This window comes from Oncorhynchus keta, chromosome 2, assembly GCF_023373465.1.
Source record: "Oncorhynchus keta strain PuntledgeMale-10-30-2019 chromosome 2, Oket_V2, whole genome shotgun sequence".
Lineage (NCBI taxonomy): Eukaryota > Metazoa > Chordata > Actinopteri > Salmoniformes > Salmonidae > Oncorhynchus > Oncorhynchus keta.
The window spans coordinates 70,466,827-70,484,415 of NC_068422.1; the positions used below are offsets into that span (position 1 = coordinate 70,466,827).

The window sequence follows — 17,589 nt, forward strand, 5'->3', positions numbered from 1 at the left end:
TTATTTTGTCTCGCCTGCTTTGACATGGATTTTGCCTACAGTGATCTTGGGCCTCATTCCCCCACTGCTCCAGGGGTTAAAGGTCTGCATCTTGCTCCACATATTGTTCACAACACTCCCCTCCCAGCGGAACGTCAGCATCATCAGGTCCCCAATGTCTGAGTCCAGGGTGATCAGAAAGGTGAATGTCTTATTGCCTGAGATCTCCTCGATGCTGAGAGAAAGAGAGAGAGGTTAGAGAGAGGTACATTCACCTTGATGCACTTCCTCAGGTTTTTTTCCCAAGTTTCTTTCACACATGGGCTGCAAGTAATGAACCTGAAAAGCAGAAAAAAGGTTTGACAATTAAATTGTTATTTGTTAGCTGAAACTGCTGTGCATGTGAAATAACCATAGTCCTGGGTAGCCTCTTTTATAAGGACATTCAGGGGTGGGGGTGAGGAAGTACAGTATTTTCATCTCCCTCCAGAAGTGTAGCGGCTATGACAGTAGGGAGGAACAAGAATGTGACTCTCTACTCTTAGTGTAGATGCACGTGAATCATTCATAAGGCGATATACAGCAGAATGGGATCAAAATGTACAGTGGGTTGGCAGGGAGAGTGTTCCTTTGTGATGCACACACAGATCAATTATTGATATCTCCCTCTCCATTTATAGTCCTATTTCATTCAGAGGAATGAGCTGTTTCCATGTACTTCCATTACTGCTACCCTACTGCTATTACTGCTATTACTGCTACTGCTATTATTGCTACCCATGGGGAAGCTCTACGTTGTACAGGGGCAGAGTGAGAGCTGACTGGATGCAGTCTCTAGTGAACGTCTACAGACCCCTTGCACAGTCTTCACATTTAACAGACTTAAAATTCAATCTAAAAAGGGATTCAATTAGATGGAGCTACACAATCTAATTCTAGAAAATCTTCTAAATTAGTGAAACAAAATTAAGATGCATCGATTGTCTTCACACCCCAGAGTTATTACTTGGTTGAAGCACCTTTGACAGCCGCTACAGCTGTGAATAATTTTTAATAAGATTCTACCAACCTTGCACAGCTCCTATGGCATCATATAGTTATTTTGTCAGAATTGCTCAGGCTCAGTAAATTAGGATGGGAATCATTGATGGGCAGAAATATTCAAAACTTGTCTCTGAATTTCAAGCAGATTTAAGTCAGGGCTGAGACTGGACCATTCAGGAACACCCAATATATATTTGGCAGCATCATGTTATGGGTATGTTTGTCCCCTGCAGGGACTGGGGAGTTTGTCAGGATCAAAAGACATATGAAAGCAGCAAAGCTCAGATAAAAAGTTAGCGGAAACCCTGTGTCAGTTTTCTGAATATATAACACACAAATGTCACACAAATGTTAATGCCAAAGACACACCAGAATGGATTTTCCAGAGGTGTTGAACGTTCCTTGTCCAGTCTACGTTCTAACTTAAATTGGCTTGAAAATCAGAGAAAAAGTTTAAATATTTCTGTCCATCAATGATTCCCAAACAAGTTTACTGAGTTTGAGTAGTTCTGTCAAAAACAATGGATGTATGTTGCCCTCTAAGAGTTGTGCGAAGTTGGTAGAATCTTATTCAAAATTATTAACAGCTGTGATGGCTGCCAAAGGTGTTTCCACCAAGTATAACTCTGGGATGTGAAGACATACACAATCAAGACATCTTCATTTTTTAATATTTTTTTATTAATTTGGAAAATGTTCTTAAATATTCTTTCACTTTGAAAATGTGGAGTAAAAAAAAAAATCAAATTTAATAACTTTTTAGATGTAATTTTAAGGCAGCAAAATTTGAAGACTGTGCAAGGGGTGTGTAGACATTCACTTGGCACTGCATGTAGAGACTTGAACACTTTTGCCCCAGTGTACTGTCTGCATGAAAAGCTCATATCAGGGCCACAGCTACAATACTTAAAGACGTACTCCAGATATTTTTTTTACTTTTCCTGTTGAAAAATAATATCCCACTTATAAATACAGTAATCACTTAAGGGTAAACAAATTATGTTTTAAGCAAAATAGTGTTTTCTAGACAAAACTGCAAACTTCAAGGAGTAGGCCATTCAAGGAGTTGGTCTGATGGTGCCCTCTGGTGTCATCGGCCTCCCCCTTACTTGAGGGAACAATAGAGGAGTAATAGAGAACAAAATACGAAAGACCCACACCCCAACTTTTGCCATGTCATGAGGATACTTGGACCACATATTAAGATGTCCCTTTTGTTAAGTAAATCAGGTGATAAATTAAGCGCATTCTGGGAGGACACACAGTGACCTACCACATACCTGCTGAACTATCACATTACATACATAGGGATTTTCTCTCCTCTAGTTCTAATCATCCCGTCAGGTTGGTTCAGGACTTGGAGAGGGAGTGGCCTGTCTCCATGGTTACATAGCCCCTCCCCCTGCTCATACACTCCTCCCCCCAGAGACTAAATGCCTGTTGCCCTGAGATACAAGACACACACACACATTGCTACTGGCTACACCCCACACACACACACAATACACACACACCCTCGGATGATCACAAACACATAGACACTAGTGGACTTACTGGCAGACACACACATAACCTACGACTCAGAGGATGAGGGAAGGGAGAGAGACTGTAGCAGCCGTGGAAAGGAGTGTGTCGGTGAGGGAGAGGAATGTGTAGGTGTTGGGGGATACGTTCTGCGTCCTTCTCTGCTGCCTCAGATGGAGATACTGAGAGAGGAGAGAGAATACAGAGAGAGGAGGTTCTGCATGGTGTTAGCGGCCTTGTCTTCCAGAGAGTTCACATCAGTCCCTGGTCCCCGCCTGCCTTCCACCAGCTCCTCCTCTGGGGAGCATGGCTCAAAGCCTCTCAGTCAATCCCTGACCTGGGGTGGAGTCTGGAGCAGAAGGCTGACCCCCTACGGGCTTTCCCTGGCTGAGGAGCAGGGGTCTCTGTGGCTGGCGGCCGAGCCAATGAGACAGCTAGACTGGCTGTGGGCTGATGACCTCACTGATGATGTCAGTGTGTGTCTGAACCTTGACCTCCTGGCGTCACTGGTCTACTCCCTGCCTGACTGGCGCCTGCTCTGGTCACCTGACCCCCGCTTCCTCAACCCCTTCCTGCCCATTGCCAGAGCAACCGTTCCATCCCTTCTCCCTGTTTCCACAGAGCTTCGTTTATGAAATCAGCTTCTGGGTGGGGCCAGACTGGCAGGAGGCAGAGTTTCATGCTCTAATCAGAGAGGCCAGTGGAGAGACGGTAGAGAATGTTATACTTATAGACACCTACACACCCTACACACACACTGACACACCACCCAACACACACACCTACACACAGACCGACACACACCCTGACATAACACACACCAGCTACTGTTACAGACTCACCTACTGCTCACACACACATGCCGTCTCACACACACGCGCACACAAACTCCACACATACCTGCAAAGCCTGCTGTACACACACATGCATCTCACCGTTAGGTAGTGTCTGTCTATGTGTGTGATAGAGATGAGTGCAGTGTTGTAATATGCTCTAGCAACACTTTCCAGACCCCGAAGCTTGTGGTTGGTGTCACGATGGTGTTGTTGTCAGGATGGTGTTGTTGTCAGGATGGTGTTGTTGTCAGGTTGGTGTTGATGTCAGGATGGTGTTGTTGTCAGGATGGTGTTGTTGTCAGGTTGGTGTTGATGTCAGGATGGTGTTGGTGTCAGGATGTTAGTTGGTGTTGTCGTCAGGTTGGTGTTGATGTCAGGATGATGTTGGTGTCAGGATGGTGTTGATATCAGGATGTTGTTGGTGTCAGGATGGTGTTGGTGTCAGGATGGTGTTGATGTCAGGATGGTGTTGGTGTCAGGATGGTGTTGATATCAGGATGTTGTTGGTGTCAGGATGGTGTTGATATCAGGATGTTGTTGGTGTCAGGATGGTGTTGGTGTCAGGATGGTGTTGATGTCAGGATGGTGTTGGTGTCAGGATGGTGTTGATATCAGGATGTTGTTGGTGTCAGGATGGTGTTGGTGTCAGGATGGTGTTGATGTCAGGATGGTGTTGGTGTCAGGATGGTGTTGATGTCAGGATGGTGTTGGTGTCAGGATGGTGTTGATATCAGGATGGTGTTGGTGTCAGGTTGGTGTTGATGTCAGGATGGTGTTGATGTCAGGATGGTGTTGGTGTCAGGATGGTGTTGATATCAGGATGGTGTTGATATCAGGATGGTGTTGATATCAGGATGGTGTTGATATCAGGATGTTGTTGATGTCAGGATGGTGTTGGTGACAGGTTGGTGTTGATGTCAGGTTGGTGTTGATATCAGGATGTTGTTGGTGTCAGGATGTTGTTGATGTCAGGTTGGTGTTGATGTCAGGATGGTGTTGGTGACAGGTTGGTGTTGATGTCAGGATGGTGTTGGTGTCAGGATGGTGTTGGTGTCAGGATGGTGTTGATATCAGGATGGTGTTGATGTCAGGATGGTGTTGATGTCAGGATGGTGTTGGTGTCAGGATGGTGTTGGTGTCAGGATGGTGTTGATGTCAGGATGGTGTTGATATCAGGATGTTGTTGGTGTCAGGATGGTGTTGATATCAGGATGTTGTTGGTGACAGGTTGGTGTTGATATCAGGATGTTGTTGGTGACAGGTTGGTGTTGATGTCAGGTTGGTGTTGATATCAGGATGTTGTTGGTGTCAGGATGTTGTTGGTGTCAGGATGTTGTTGGTGTCAGGATGTTGTTGGTGTCAGGATGTTGTTGGTGTCAGGATGTTGTTGGTGTCAGGATGTTGTTGGTGTCAGGATGTTGTTGATGTCAGGATGTTGTTGGTGTCAGGTTGGTGTTGATGTCAGGATGTTGTTGGTGTCAGGATGTCAGGTTGGTGTTGATGTCAGGTTGGTGTTGATGTCAGGATGTTGTTGATGTCAGGATGTTGTTGGTGACAGGTTGGTGTTGATGTCAGGTTGGTGTTGATATCAGGATGTTGTTGGTGTCAGGATGTTGTTGGTGTCAGGATGTTGTTGATGTCAGGATGTTGTTGGTGTCAGGTTGGTGTTGATGTCAGGATGTTGTTGGTGTCAGGATGTTGTTGGTGTCAGGTTGGTGTTGATGTCAGGATGTTGTTGGTGTCAGGATGTTGTTGATGTCAGGATGTTGTTGGTGACAGGTTGGTGTTGATGTCAGGATGTTGTTGGTGTCAGGATGTTGTTGATGTCAGGATGTTGTTGGTGTCAGGTTGGTGTTGATGTCAGGATGTTGTTGGTGTCAGGATGTTGTTGATGTCAGGATGTTGTTGGTGACAGGTTGGTGTTGATGTCAGGTTGGTGTTGATATCAGGATGTTGTTGGTGTCAGGATGTTGTTGGTGTCAGGATGTTGTTGATGTCAGGATGTTGTTGGTGACAGGTTGGTGTTGATGTCAGGATGTTGTTGGTGTCAGGATGTTGTTGATGTCAGGATGTTGTTGGTGACAGGTTGGTGTTGATGTCAGGATGTTGTTGGTGTCAGGATGTTGTTGATGTCAGGATGTTGTTGGTGTTGATGTCAGGATGTTGTTGGTGTCAGGATGGTGTTGATGTCAGGATGTTGTTGGTGACAGGTTGGTGTTGATGTCAGGTTGGTGTTGATATCAGGATGTTGTTGGTGACAGGTTGGTGTTGATATCAGGATGTTGTTGGTGTCAGGATGGTGTTGATGTCAGGATGGTGTTGGTGTCAGGATGGTGTTGATATCAGGATGTTGTTGGTGTCAGGATGTTGTTGGTGTCAGGATGGTGTTGATATCAGGATGTTGTTGGTGTCAGGTTGGTGTTGATGTCAGGTTGGTGTTGATATCAGGATGTTGTTGGTGTCAGGTTGGTGTTGATGTCAGGATGGTGTTGATGTCAGGTTGGTGTTGATATCAGGATGTTGTTGGTGTCAGGTTGGTGTTGATATCAGGTTGTCATAACTCCTCACATGGTCTCTCTCATTGCTATGCAGACGACACACAATTGTCTTCTCCTTTCCCCTTCTCTGATGACCTGGTGTTGATATCAGGATGTTGTTGGTGTCAGGTTGGTGTTGATGTCAGGATGGTGTTGATGTCAGGTTGGTGTTGATATCAGGATGTTGTTGGTGTCAGGTTGGTGTTGATATCAGGATGTTGTTGGTGTCAGGTTGGTGTTGATATCAGGATGTTGTTGGTGTCAGGTTGGTGTTGATATCAGGATGTTGTTGGTGTCAGGTTGGTGTTGATGTCAGGTTGGTGTTGATGTCAGGATGTTGTTGGTGTCAGGTTGGTGTTGATGTCAGGATGGTGTTGGTGTCAGGTTGGTGTTGATATCAGGATGTTGTTGGTGTCAGGTTGGTGTTGATGTCAGGTTGGTGTTGATGTCAGGTTGGTGTTGATGTCAGGATGGTGTTGATGTCAGGTTGGTGTTGATGTCAGGATGTTGTTGGTGTCAGGTTGGTGTTGATGTCAGGATGTTGTTGGTGACAGGTTGGTGTTGATGTCAGGTTGGTGTTGATGTCAGGTTGGTGTTGATGTCAGGATGTTGTTGGTGTCAGGTTGGTGTTGATGTCAGGATGGTGTTGGTGATGTTGGTGTTGTTGGTGACAGGTTGGTGTTGATGTCAGGTTGGGTTGGTGTTGATGTCAGGTTGGTGTTGATTCAGGGTGTTGATGTCAGGTTGGTGTTGATGTCAGGATGTTGTTGGTGACAGGTTGGTGTTGATGTCAGGTTGGTGTTGATGTCAGGTTGGTGTTGATGTCAGGTTGGTGTTGATATCAGGATGTTGTTGGTGACAGGTTGGTGTTGATGTCAGGTTGGTGTTGATGTCAGGATGGTGTTGATGTCAGGTTGGTGTTGATATCAGGATGTTGTTGGTGACAGGTTGGTGTTGATGTCAGGTTGGTGTTGATGTCAGGTTGGTGTTGATATCAGGATGATGTTGGTGTCAGGTTGGTGTTGATGTCAGGATGGTGTTGATGTCAGGATGTTGTTGGTGACAGGTTGGTGTTGATGTCAGGATGGTGTTGATGTCAGGATGGTGTTGATGTCAGGTTGGTGTTGATATCAGGATGTTGTTGGTGTCAGGATGGTGTTGGTGTCAGGATGGTGTTGATATCAGGATGGTGTTGATATCAGGATGGTGTTGGTGTCAGGATGGTGGTGTTGGTGTCAGGATGGTGTTGATATCAGGATGTTGTTGGTATCAGGATGGTGTGATAGGTTGGTGTTGATGTCAGGTTGGTGTTGATATCAGGATGTTGTTGGTGTCAGGATGGTGTTGATATCAGGATGTTGTTGGTGTCAGGATGGTGTTGATATCAGGATGTTGTTGGTGTCAGGATGGTGTTGGTGTCAGGTTGGTGTTGATGTCAGGATGGTGTTGATATCAGGATGTTGTTGGTGTCAGGATGGTGTTGATATCAGGATGTTGTTGGTGTCAGGATGGTGTTGATATCAGGATGTTGTTGGTGATGTCAGGTTGGTGTTGATGTCAGGTTGGTGTTGATATCAGGATGTTGTTGGTGTCAGGATGGTGTTGATATCAGGATGTTGTTGGTGTCAGGTTGGTGTTGATATCAGGATGTTGTTGGTGTCAGGATGTTGTTGGTGACAGGTTGGTGTTGATGTCAGGTTGGTGTTGATATCAGGATGTTGTTGGTGTCAGGATGGTGTTGGTGGCAGGATGTTGTTGGTGTCAGGATGGTGTTGATGGCAGCGGCAAGTAGCCTAGTAGTTTGAGCGTTGGGTCAGTACCCAAAAGGTTGTTGGATCGAATCACCGAGCTGATAAGGTAAACTTTTCTCTTTCTGCTCCTGAACAAGATAGTTAACCCACTGTTTACATTTACATTTAAGTCATTTAGCAGACGCTCTTATCCAGAGCGACTTACAAATTGTTCTCTGGTAGGCTGTCATTGTAAATAAGAATTTCATCTTAACTAACTTACCTAGTTAAATAAAGGTTGAAAAGGAGACTGGGATAGGACTTTAACTAGAGAAACTTTAAAGTGGCTCTTATTGTCTGTGCTTCACAGCAGATTAAGTCTTTTTCAATAAAGCCACAGTCTCAGATTTCTAAGCTCCTGTCACCACACCCTTACCAAAGTTCCAGAGACTGTACCTCATCATACCAATCAATCAAGTGTATTTTATAAAGCCCTTTTTACATCAGCAGATGTCACAAAGTGCTTATACAGATACCAAAAACTGTCCCCTTGATCTGAAATAGACCCTAGAACCTTATTTCCTAGTGAGACCTTGTCATGGCATATATTGACCAAAGTGTGTTCCAACTAATATGGTCTTTGCATCAAACTAATATGGTCTTGCATCAAGCAATGTAACATGCCTACAATTCCCTGCTTGTCTCTTCCCATGAGACTTTAAAAGTTATTGACCATGGACTCGTGTTCCAGAAAGCTCTTATGCAAAATGTTATTCCTGGTTTTGTACAGTACAGTACAATGCCATGAATTTAACATGTATTACTCTAGGCTCCTGCCTGTGACAACTACACGTTTTCCTGCTTGTTAAGGAAGGAGTTCTGACATTCTACAGTATTTCCTAAGTACATGGAAGAGTGGGTTTTGTCTGTAAGGGACATGGGACACCATTGTGTGCACTTACGTTTGTAGGGCATGTGAGAGCGGGTCTTGTGGTAGAGCTTCTTGCCGGCGGCACTGCGCACCCTCCTGACGTTATAGCCCAGCGTGTTGCATTTGTTCTTGCGGCAGTCCAGGCAGGTACCCTTCTCAAAGGCATTGTCATCACTGCATCTGTAGGCCATGATCTACTTGTCTTTGTTCAGAAAGGAGTCGATGAACAGGTAGACTGAACGCTCATGGGCACATTTCACTGTCTGCTCAAAACCTAGGAGAGAAAAAGTGGAAATGTGAGTGGAATTTTAAAAGGGGCAGGTAATAAGACTGTAACACATATGAATTGAGCATTCAAACTTTGGACTCAAATGTTTCCCTTTGTGATCAGGTCACTGCATCATTCTAGCCCTGGTTAAACGAACTGGAACTGAGGCTATTCAGAACTGTATCTGTTCCAGCCTTCAATCTTTTCCTCTCCTCAGAATACAGACTACGCCTTAACAAGATCCTGATTATACTTTTTAGTTGGTCATTATTTGGGGATTGGTCATTATTCCGGAAGCAGATGATGTCCTGTCACTTCTCTGGGTAAAAAGGCCTGTCTACCTCTTTATGTCTGTGAGCAGACTGATCTGAGACCTGTCTTCGGGCCTGCTTCTCCTGAGGAGTTCTCATCATAGCCTGGAGGCAGAATGCAGAGTAGATGGACAGGGCTGAGGGAGACGTATTTGGCTAATTAACTCATGAGGATGACAGATGCTTTAATGTGGTTCTGTCTTTCATGTAAGGAAAAAGATAACGTTTTGATTGAATCCCCTGAAATCCCACCACCACTTATTTCTGACTATTTGGAATTCTATTCATATTCAGCAGAGCAGCGTGAATATAAGATGAGGCACTGCTTTCACACAATACTGCTTTATTATTTTAGTTTGTGCCTCTCTGCAAGGTAAATGGTAATGGTTTACTTTGATCAAAAATAGCTCTTCCCCTTAATATACCTCCCTTCCCCACTCCACCACTGTGACAGACTCACCATTGATTCCATGCAAGGCGATGTGTTCCATTGAGCTGTGGAAAGGGTGGCATCCTGGATGGAAGTCACCCCCGTTGGGGTAGAAGTCAACATGTGCCACAGGCTGCTTGATACCCACACTCAGCCCCATGCGTTCTTGAGTGTAGGTCTGTCTGATGCTGCCATGCCCTCAAACAGGGGACCTGCTGGATCCAGACCTGGACAAAGAAACACAAAGGATCTCAGGCTTTTCACCAGAGTGCCATTAGACTTGGATACTTCTATAAGAATTGTACTCTAATGCATTATTTAGCCAGGAAATGGTGTGACAAAATATTTACAGAGAGTAGAAAGTCTCACCAGTGATTCGTCCAATCTTTCCAGGTCCTCTCAGGTAGCTTCCAGCAAATCCAGAGATGTGAGCACCAAGACTGTATCCAATCAGATGAACTTTCTCTGCAGGAAACTGGTAAAACTCCTGACACACAAAGATCACTATTTTAGTGTTGATGTGAAAAGGAGGTGATGTGGCATTATTGTCTTTTGTAGGAGACATTATATCTCCTAAAGAACTTGTCTTCACATTTCTGTCACACAAACAGTACTTTGCTATGACAGTCCTTGTTGAACACGTTGAACACTTTCCTGCCTCTCACCTGCAGCCACTGTAGCAGGAATGCAACGTCTTGCCCCACTGCCCTAGTGTTCTGGGCTGCGTTAGGGTAGTTCATATTGGCCTGTAAAAGCCAGTCAGTGACGATCACATTGACATCTCCAAGACTGGTCTTCAGAGCAGAAGCAAGAACGGGCACTCGGCTCTCCATCAGAGCATTTATCTTGGAAAAGGAGAAATGGGTTTTAGTCTCATTTGTATTTTTGCAAAGGGAAGGTATCTTACTGGAATCCTTCTACGTTTACCAGTAAAATTACAGAATTTTGGTAACTTTCAATGTTTTTGGGGGGAATTTTATCAGATGACATCTAGTGGCCTTTTTGGGTACTCCAGATTATCACAGGTGTACATCATTATTTCTGTCCCTCTATGTGGCCTTATCACATGTCAAATATATCAAACAATCAAATAACATAGTTTTAAAATACAAACCTGTTAAACATTATCATACATTTAAACCATAAACTTAGTGAATACCATTGGTGTTTAATATGAGGGTTTCAGCATGAAATATCATTTTATTTATTTTTTTACACGCTTTCATTTACTTAAATATGTCAATATGTATTTTGTCGCCAAACTGGTAGCAGTTGTGAAAAAATAAATAGTTGGAAAAGTTGCAGAGTTAATTGAAAAATAATGTCATTGCTGATTAGATGCTTTTTTCATATTTGTTTATATATATTTTTATAATTCTTGAACCATGCCCACTAGAAACTCATGGATAATATGGACACAAATATAAAACATGTATTCTATATATGAATACATTTATAATAGTTATTAATGTATAAATTACAAAAGTTACCATATATTACATGTTCATTACCAAAATGATAGATGATTCCGGTAACTTTGTAATTCACCTGTAGCTTTGCAACCCTACTCATTTGGCTCACGTTTTATTGTAAGGGACCATAGCAAATCTATATAACTTCATTCCCCCCAACTTGCTACAGTTTCCATCACATTTACCGGCCTGCATCTGAAGTGCAGAACAACAACTGAGTAAAATAAGGAGAACTGCCACCATATTATATCTGGCCCTCCACTGTATATCATCTACCGTCCATTTGTGATGTGTTTTACATAGGAGACAATGGCCATGTTGTGTACGTGTCATCACTAGTTGAGCCAGGAGGAGTGGAGAGAACAGGCCGTACCGACCATCTGTGGGTGATGATAATGAATGGATGACTGCTGTTGAAACCACAGGAGGTCTGAGTATGAGGTCTGAAAGCCTCCACCGTGCACCAGTCCTCCATGTCTTTAGCACCATCAGAGTAGAGCTTGAAGACTGTGCTGGTAATGTGAGGCATCTTCATTCTCAGGACAGGCTTCGGGTCCACTACAAATGTTTAAAAAATACAAACATGGTCAATGCAGAGTAATAACAGAGGAAAAAAGGTATAATGTTTGAGGATTTTATATTTGACATTAATGTGTTTTGAAGTACAACAGCAGATTATTGTGTATAGAGTGGTAGAACAAGCATTGTCATGCATGTGCATTTCATACATACCAGATTATTGAACAGCACAGGATTCAAACTCATTGATTTAGGAATTGATTCCCATGTCCACTCACCCACTGTATTCATTTTTTGTTCTGGTAAGTGTTAACTTGTGACTAGAATCTGTATATTCCTTGTCTAGTTTGACCATGAGTGGACACTAGACTAGAGACACTGCCCAATATACAGTATAACTTTTTGTGGTGATGATGTAATCCAGCTTTCATTTGTGATTGCTAGAAATATGAGTTGGGAAACAGCCCTTAGAGATGGTAGATTTGTTTTGTTCATACAACTTACTGTATTTTTTGTATATTTTATATTAATATTTTATATTAATATGAATATTTTATACCTATTTTTTGAAATATTTGTTTATATTTTATATGCACAGTGTTTGTTTTATTTTCGCCAAACTCTCCCTCTACATTGTTGTCACTTCAGCCACAACAATGATAGTATTGTAGTAGACCCTTCACAACAGTAATCTATTTTACATCTAACTAGCACTGTTAGTATCTTTACTATCAGAATTGGTCATTTTACAGTCACCATTTTGACCCAAATAGGAGAGTTATTACTTGAACAACATGCACTCGGGCATTCAGAAAATAAGCACAGCCCCTATAAATAGATATTAACCAATTTAATTCATCTCTGGTGGATTTCCACCAATGATTGAAATATTCACTACCGTTCAAAAGTTTGGGGTCACTTACAAATGTCTTTGTTTTTTAAAGAAAAGCACATTAATTGTCCATTAAAAATAACATCAAATTGATCAGAAATACAGTGTAGACATTGTTAATGTTGTAAATGACTATTGTAGCTGGAAACGGCAGATTTATTATGGAATATCTACATAGGCGTACAGAGGCCCATTATCAGCAACCATCACTCCTGTGTTCCAATAGCACATTGTGTTAGCTAATTTGTGTTAGCGTTGTGTTAGTTAAACAACAATCTCAACATCAACAGTGAAGACGCGACCCCTGGGATGCTGGCCTTCTAGGCAGAGTTGCAAAGAAAAAGCCATATCTCAGACTGGCCAATAAAAAAGGAAAAATTAAGATGGGCAAAAGAACACAACCTTTGCTAGAACACTAGCCAAGGTTGCCAGGTGCACGGTGTTTCCTCCGACACATTGGTGCGGCTGGCTTCCGGGTTGGATGCTCGCTGTGTTAAGAAGCAGTGTGGCTAGGTTGGGTTGAGTATCAGAGGACGCGTGACTTTCAACCTTCGTCTCTCCCGAGCCCGTACGGGAGTTGTAGTGATGAGACAAGATAGTAGCTACTACAACAATTGGACACTATGAAATTGGGGAGAAAAAGAGGTAAAATAAAAAATAAAAAAGAATAGACTGAGTTTCAGAATTTGTTTCTGGCCATTTTCAGCCTGTAATCGAAACCACAAATGCTGATTCTCCAGGTACTCAACTAGTCGAAAGTTGACCAGTTTAAAAAAAAAATCAGCACAACAGTTTTCAGCTGTGCTAACATAATTGCAAAAGTGTTTTCTAATGATCAATTAGCCTTTTAAAATTATTAACTTAGATTAGCTAACACAACGTGCCATTGGAACACAGGAGTGATATTTTCTGATAATGGGCCTCTGTACGCCTATGTAGATATTCAATAAAAAATCAGCCGTTTCCCTTCTACAATAGTCATTTACAACATTAACAATGTCTACACTGTATTTCTGATCTATTTTATGTTATTTTAATGGACGAAAAATGTGCTTTTCTTTCAAAAACAAGAACATTTCTAAGTGACCCCAAACTTTTTAACATAATGTACACTAAATCAAATTGTATTGGTCACAATCACATGTTTAGAAGATGTTATTGCAGGTGTAGAGAAATGCTGGTGCTTCTAGTTCTGACAGTGCAGCAATATCTAACAAGTAATATCTAACCATTTCACAACTCTAGATGACTAACAGGGGTACTGTATTGACGCCACCGTGTGTCCATCTTGGCACTTCCCCACCACAGTAAAATAATATTTTGGAAGCTATAGAAATGCATTTATTAATATTCATATTTACATTCGTTTTTTTGCCACATTCATTCTAATACAGATACCTTAATGCATACTTTGAAATTACATAATTTGACCTAAACAAAATAATCATAAATTAATTGTTTAGATTACTAATGTTACAATCCCCACTACAACAAAAATACTTAAATACATGTAATTTTGTCCTTGAAACATGTAATTAAAATACTGTAGAATTCCATTAATTCCTATGGAGGATTGCTCCTACTGGGGAGTGTCAACATGGCCAACCGGTGGCTTCAAAGCCTCTCAATAGCCAATACACAGCATCAGTAATCCAGGGTTTGTACAGTGCCTTGCGAAAGTATTCGGCCCCCTTGAACTTTGAGACCTTTTGCCACATTTCAGGCTTCAAACATAAAGATATAAAACTGTCTTTTTTTAGTGAAGAATCAACAACAAGTGGGACACAATCATGAAGTGGAACGACATTTATTGGATATTTCAAACTTTTTTAACAAATCAAACACTGAAAAATTGGGCGTGTAAAATTATTCAGCCCCTTTACTTTCAGTGCAGAAAACTCTCTCCAGAAGTTCAGTGAGGATCTCTGAATGATCCAATGTTGACCTAAATGACTAATGATGATAAATACAATCCACCTGTGTGTAATCAAGTCTCCGTATAAATGCACCTGCACTGTGATAGTCTCAGAGGTCCGTTAAAAGCGCAGAGAGCATCATGAAGAACAAGAAACACACCAGGCAGGTCCGAGATACTGTTGTGAAGAAGTTTAAAGCCGGATTTGGATACAAAAAGATTTCCCAAGCTTTAAACATCCCAAGGAGCACTGTGCAAGCGATAATATTGAAATGGAAGGAGTATCAGACCACTGCAAATCTACCAGGACCTGGCCGTCCCTCTAAACTTTCAGCTCATACAAGGAGAAGACTGATCAGAGATGCAGCCAAGAGGCCCATGATCACTCTGGATGAACTGCAGAGATCTACAGCTGAGGTGGGAGACTCTGTCCATAGGACAACAATCAGTCGTATATTGCACAAATCTGGCCTTTATGGAAGAGTGGCAAGAAGAAAGCCATTTCTTAAAGATATCCATAAAAAGTGTTGTTTAAAGTTTGCCACAAGCCACCTGGGAGACACACCAAACATGTGGAAGAAGGTGCTCTGGTCAGATGAAACCAAAATTGAACTTTTTGGCAACAATGCAAAATGTTATGTTTGGCATAAAAGCAACACAGCTTATCACCCTGAACACACCATCCCCACTGTCAAACATGGTGGTGGCAGCATCATGGTTTGGGCCTGCTTTTCTTCAGCAGGTACAGGGAAGATGGTTAAAATTGTTGGGAAGATGGATGGAGCCAAATACAGGACCATTCTGGAAGAAAACCTGATGGAGTCTGCAAAAGACCTGAGACTGGGACGGAGATTTGTCTTCCAACAAGACAATGATCCAAAACATAAAGCAAAATCTACAATGGAATGGTTCAAAAATAAACATATCCAGGTGTTAGAATGGCCGAGTCAAAGTCCAGACCTGAATCCAATCGAGAATCTGTGGAAAGAACTGAAAACTGCTGTTCACAAATGCTCTCCATCCAACCTCACTGAGCTCGAGCTGTTTTGCAAGGAGGAATGGGAAAAGATTTCAGTCTCTCGATGTGCAAAACTGATAGAGACATACCCCAAGCGACTTACAGCTGTAATCGCAGCAAAAGGTGGCGCTACAAAGTATTAACTTAAGGGGGCTGAATAAATTTGCACGCCCAATTTTTCAGTTTTTGATTTGTTAAAAAAGTTTGAAATATCCAATAAATGTCGTTCCACTTCATGATTGTGTCCCACTTGTTGTTGATTCTTCACAAAAAAATACAGTTTTATATCTTTATGTTTGAAGCCTGAAATGTGGCAAAAGGTCGCAAAGTTCAAGGGGGCCGAATACTTTCGCAAGGCACTGTATACAGTTGAAGTCGGAAGTTTACATACACCTTAGACAAATACATTTAAACTCAGTTTTTCACAATTCCTGACATTTAATCAGAGTAAAAATTCCCCGTCTTAGGTCAGTTAGGATCACCACTTTATTTTATGAATGTGAAATGTCAGAATAATAGTAATAGAGAGAATTATTTATTTCAGCTTTTATTTCTTTCATCACATTCCCAGTGGTTAGAAGTTTACATACACTCAATTAGTATTTGGTAGCATTGCCTTTAAATTGTTTAACTTGGGTCAAACGTTTCGGGTAGCCTTCCACAATAAGTTGGGTGAATTTTGGCCCATTGCTCCTGACATTGCTGGTGTAACTGAGTCAGGTTTGTAGGCCTCCTTGCTCGCATGCGCCTTTTCAGTTCTGTCCACAAATTTTCTATAGGATTGAGGTCAGGACTTTGTGATGGCCACTCCAATACCATGACTTTGCTGTCCTTAAGCCATTTTGCCACAACTTTGGAAGTATGCTTGGGGTCATTGTCCATTTGGAAGACCCATTTGCGACCAAGCTTTAACTTCCTGACTGATGTCTTGAGATGTTGCTTCAATATGTCCACATCATTTTCCTTCCTCATGAGGCCATCTATTTTGTGAAGTGCACCAGTCCCTCCTGCAGCAAAACACCCCCACAATATGATGCTGCCACCCACGTGATTCACGTTTAGGATTGTGTACTTCGGTTTGCAAGCCTCTCCATTTTTCCTCCAAACATAACGATGGTCATTATGGCCAAACAGTTCTATTTTTGTTTCATCAGACCAGAGGACATTTCTCCAAAAAGTATGGTCTTTGTCCCCATGTGCAGTTGCAAACCGTAGTCTGGCTTTTTTTCTGGCGGTTTTGGAGCAGTGGCTTCTTCCTTGCAGAGCAGCCTTTCAGGTTATGTTGACATAGGACTCGTTTTTACTGTGGATATAGATACTTTTGTACCTGTTTCCTCCAGCATCTTCACAGGGTCCTATGCTGTTGTTCTGGGATTGATTTGCACTTTTTGCACCATAGTACGTTCATCTCTAGGAGACAGAACGCTTCTCCTTCCTGAGCGGTATGATGGTTGCGTGGTCCCATGGTGTTTATACTTGCGTACTATTGTTTGTACAGATGAACGTGGTACCTTCAGGCATTTGGAAATTGCTCCCAAGGCTGAACCAGACTTGTGGTGGTCTCCAATTTTCTATCTGAGGTCTGAGCTCACGTCTTTAGATTAGATGACTAGTGGCAGATCCCAAAGACTTAAAGAAACGTCTTGTGTCATCTGTGATGTCAGCTGCAGGTAAACATATGGTAAGAGAGAGAATGAACATTTGCTTTTTCAAACACAGGCATTGCCAACCTACAGTTTTACCACCTATAAAAGAGGGGAAGTGGACCCCTGTCCCCCTCACTGACCGTGACTACATACAGTCAGTCACCTGTCTGGTCAAGGATGCGCAGGTCTTTGTTACCTGTGTTGTTAGCTCTGTGACCAACAGTACACTGAACCGTGGGATATAAAGTATATTGTACCGGTAACTGCCAAAATAAAGTAAACACCTGAGTAAATGAGGAATACAAAGTATATTGCTGAGCTGACATATGGAATTGTTCTTAGATGGTCATATGAATCATTTAGCTATTTGATTTTGAATTTTAAGACCCCTTTAGGTATATACTGTATATATATATATTTTTTTTTTACAAGTATTTGATAAAATATTGCATTTGGCTTTTACTAATATAGCCCAGAGAAACACATTCAATAGCATATTCATAAACACATATTTAACCCCTTTTTGTGGATAGTCAC

General features: G+C 42.1%; 1 pseudogene; it reads right to left on the reverse strand.

The window, feature by feature from the left end:
• The window catches only part of LOC118362426 (hepatic triacylglycerol lipase-like), a 21,407-nt pseudogene continuing 3,818 nt past the window's right edge, over positions 1–17,589 (reverse strand).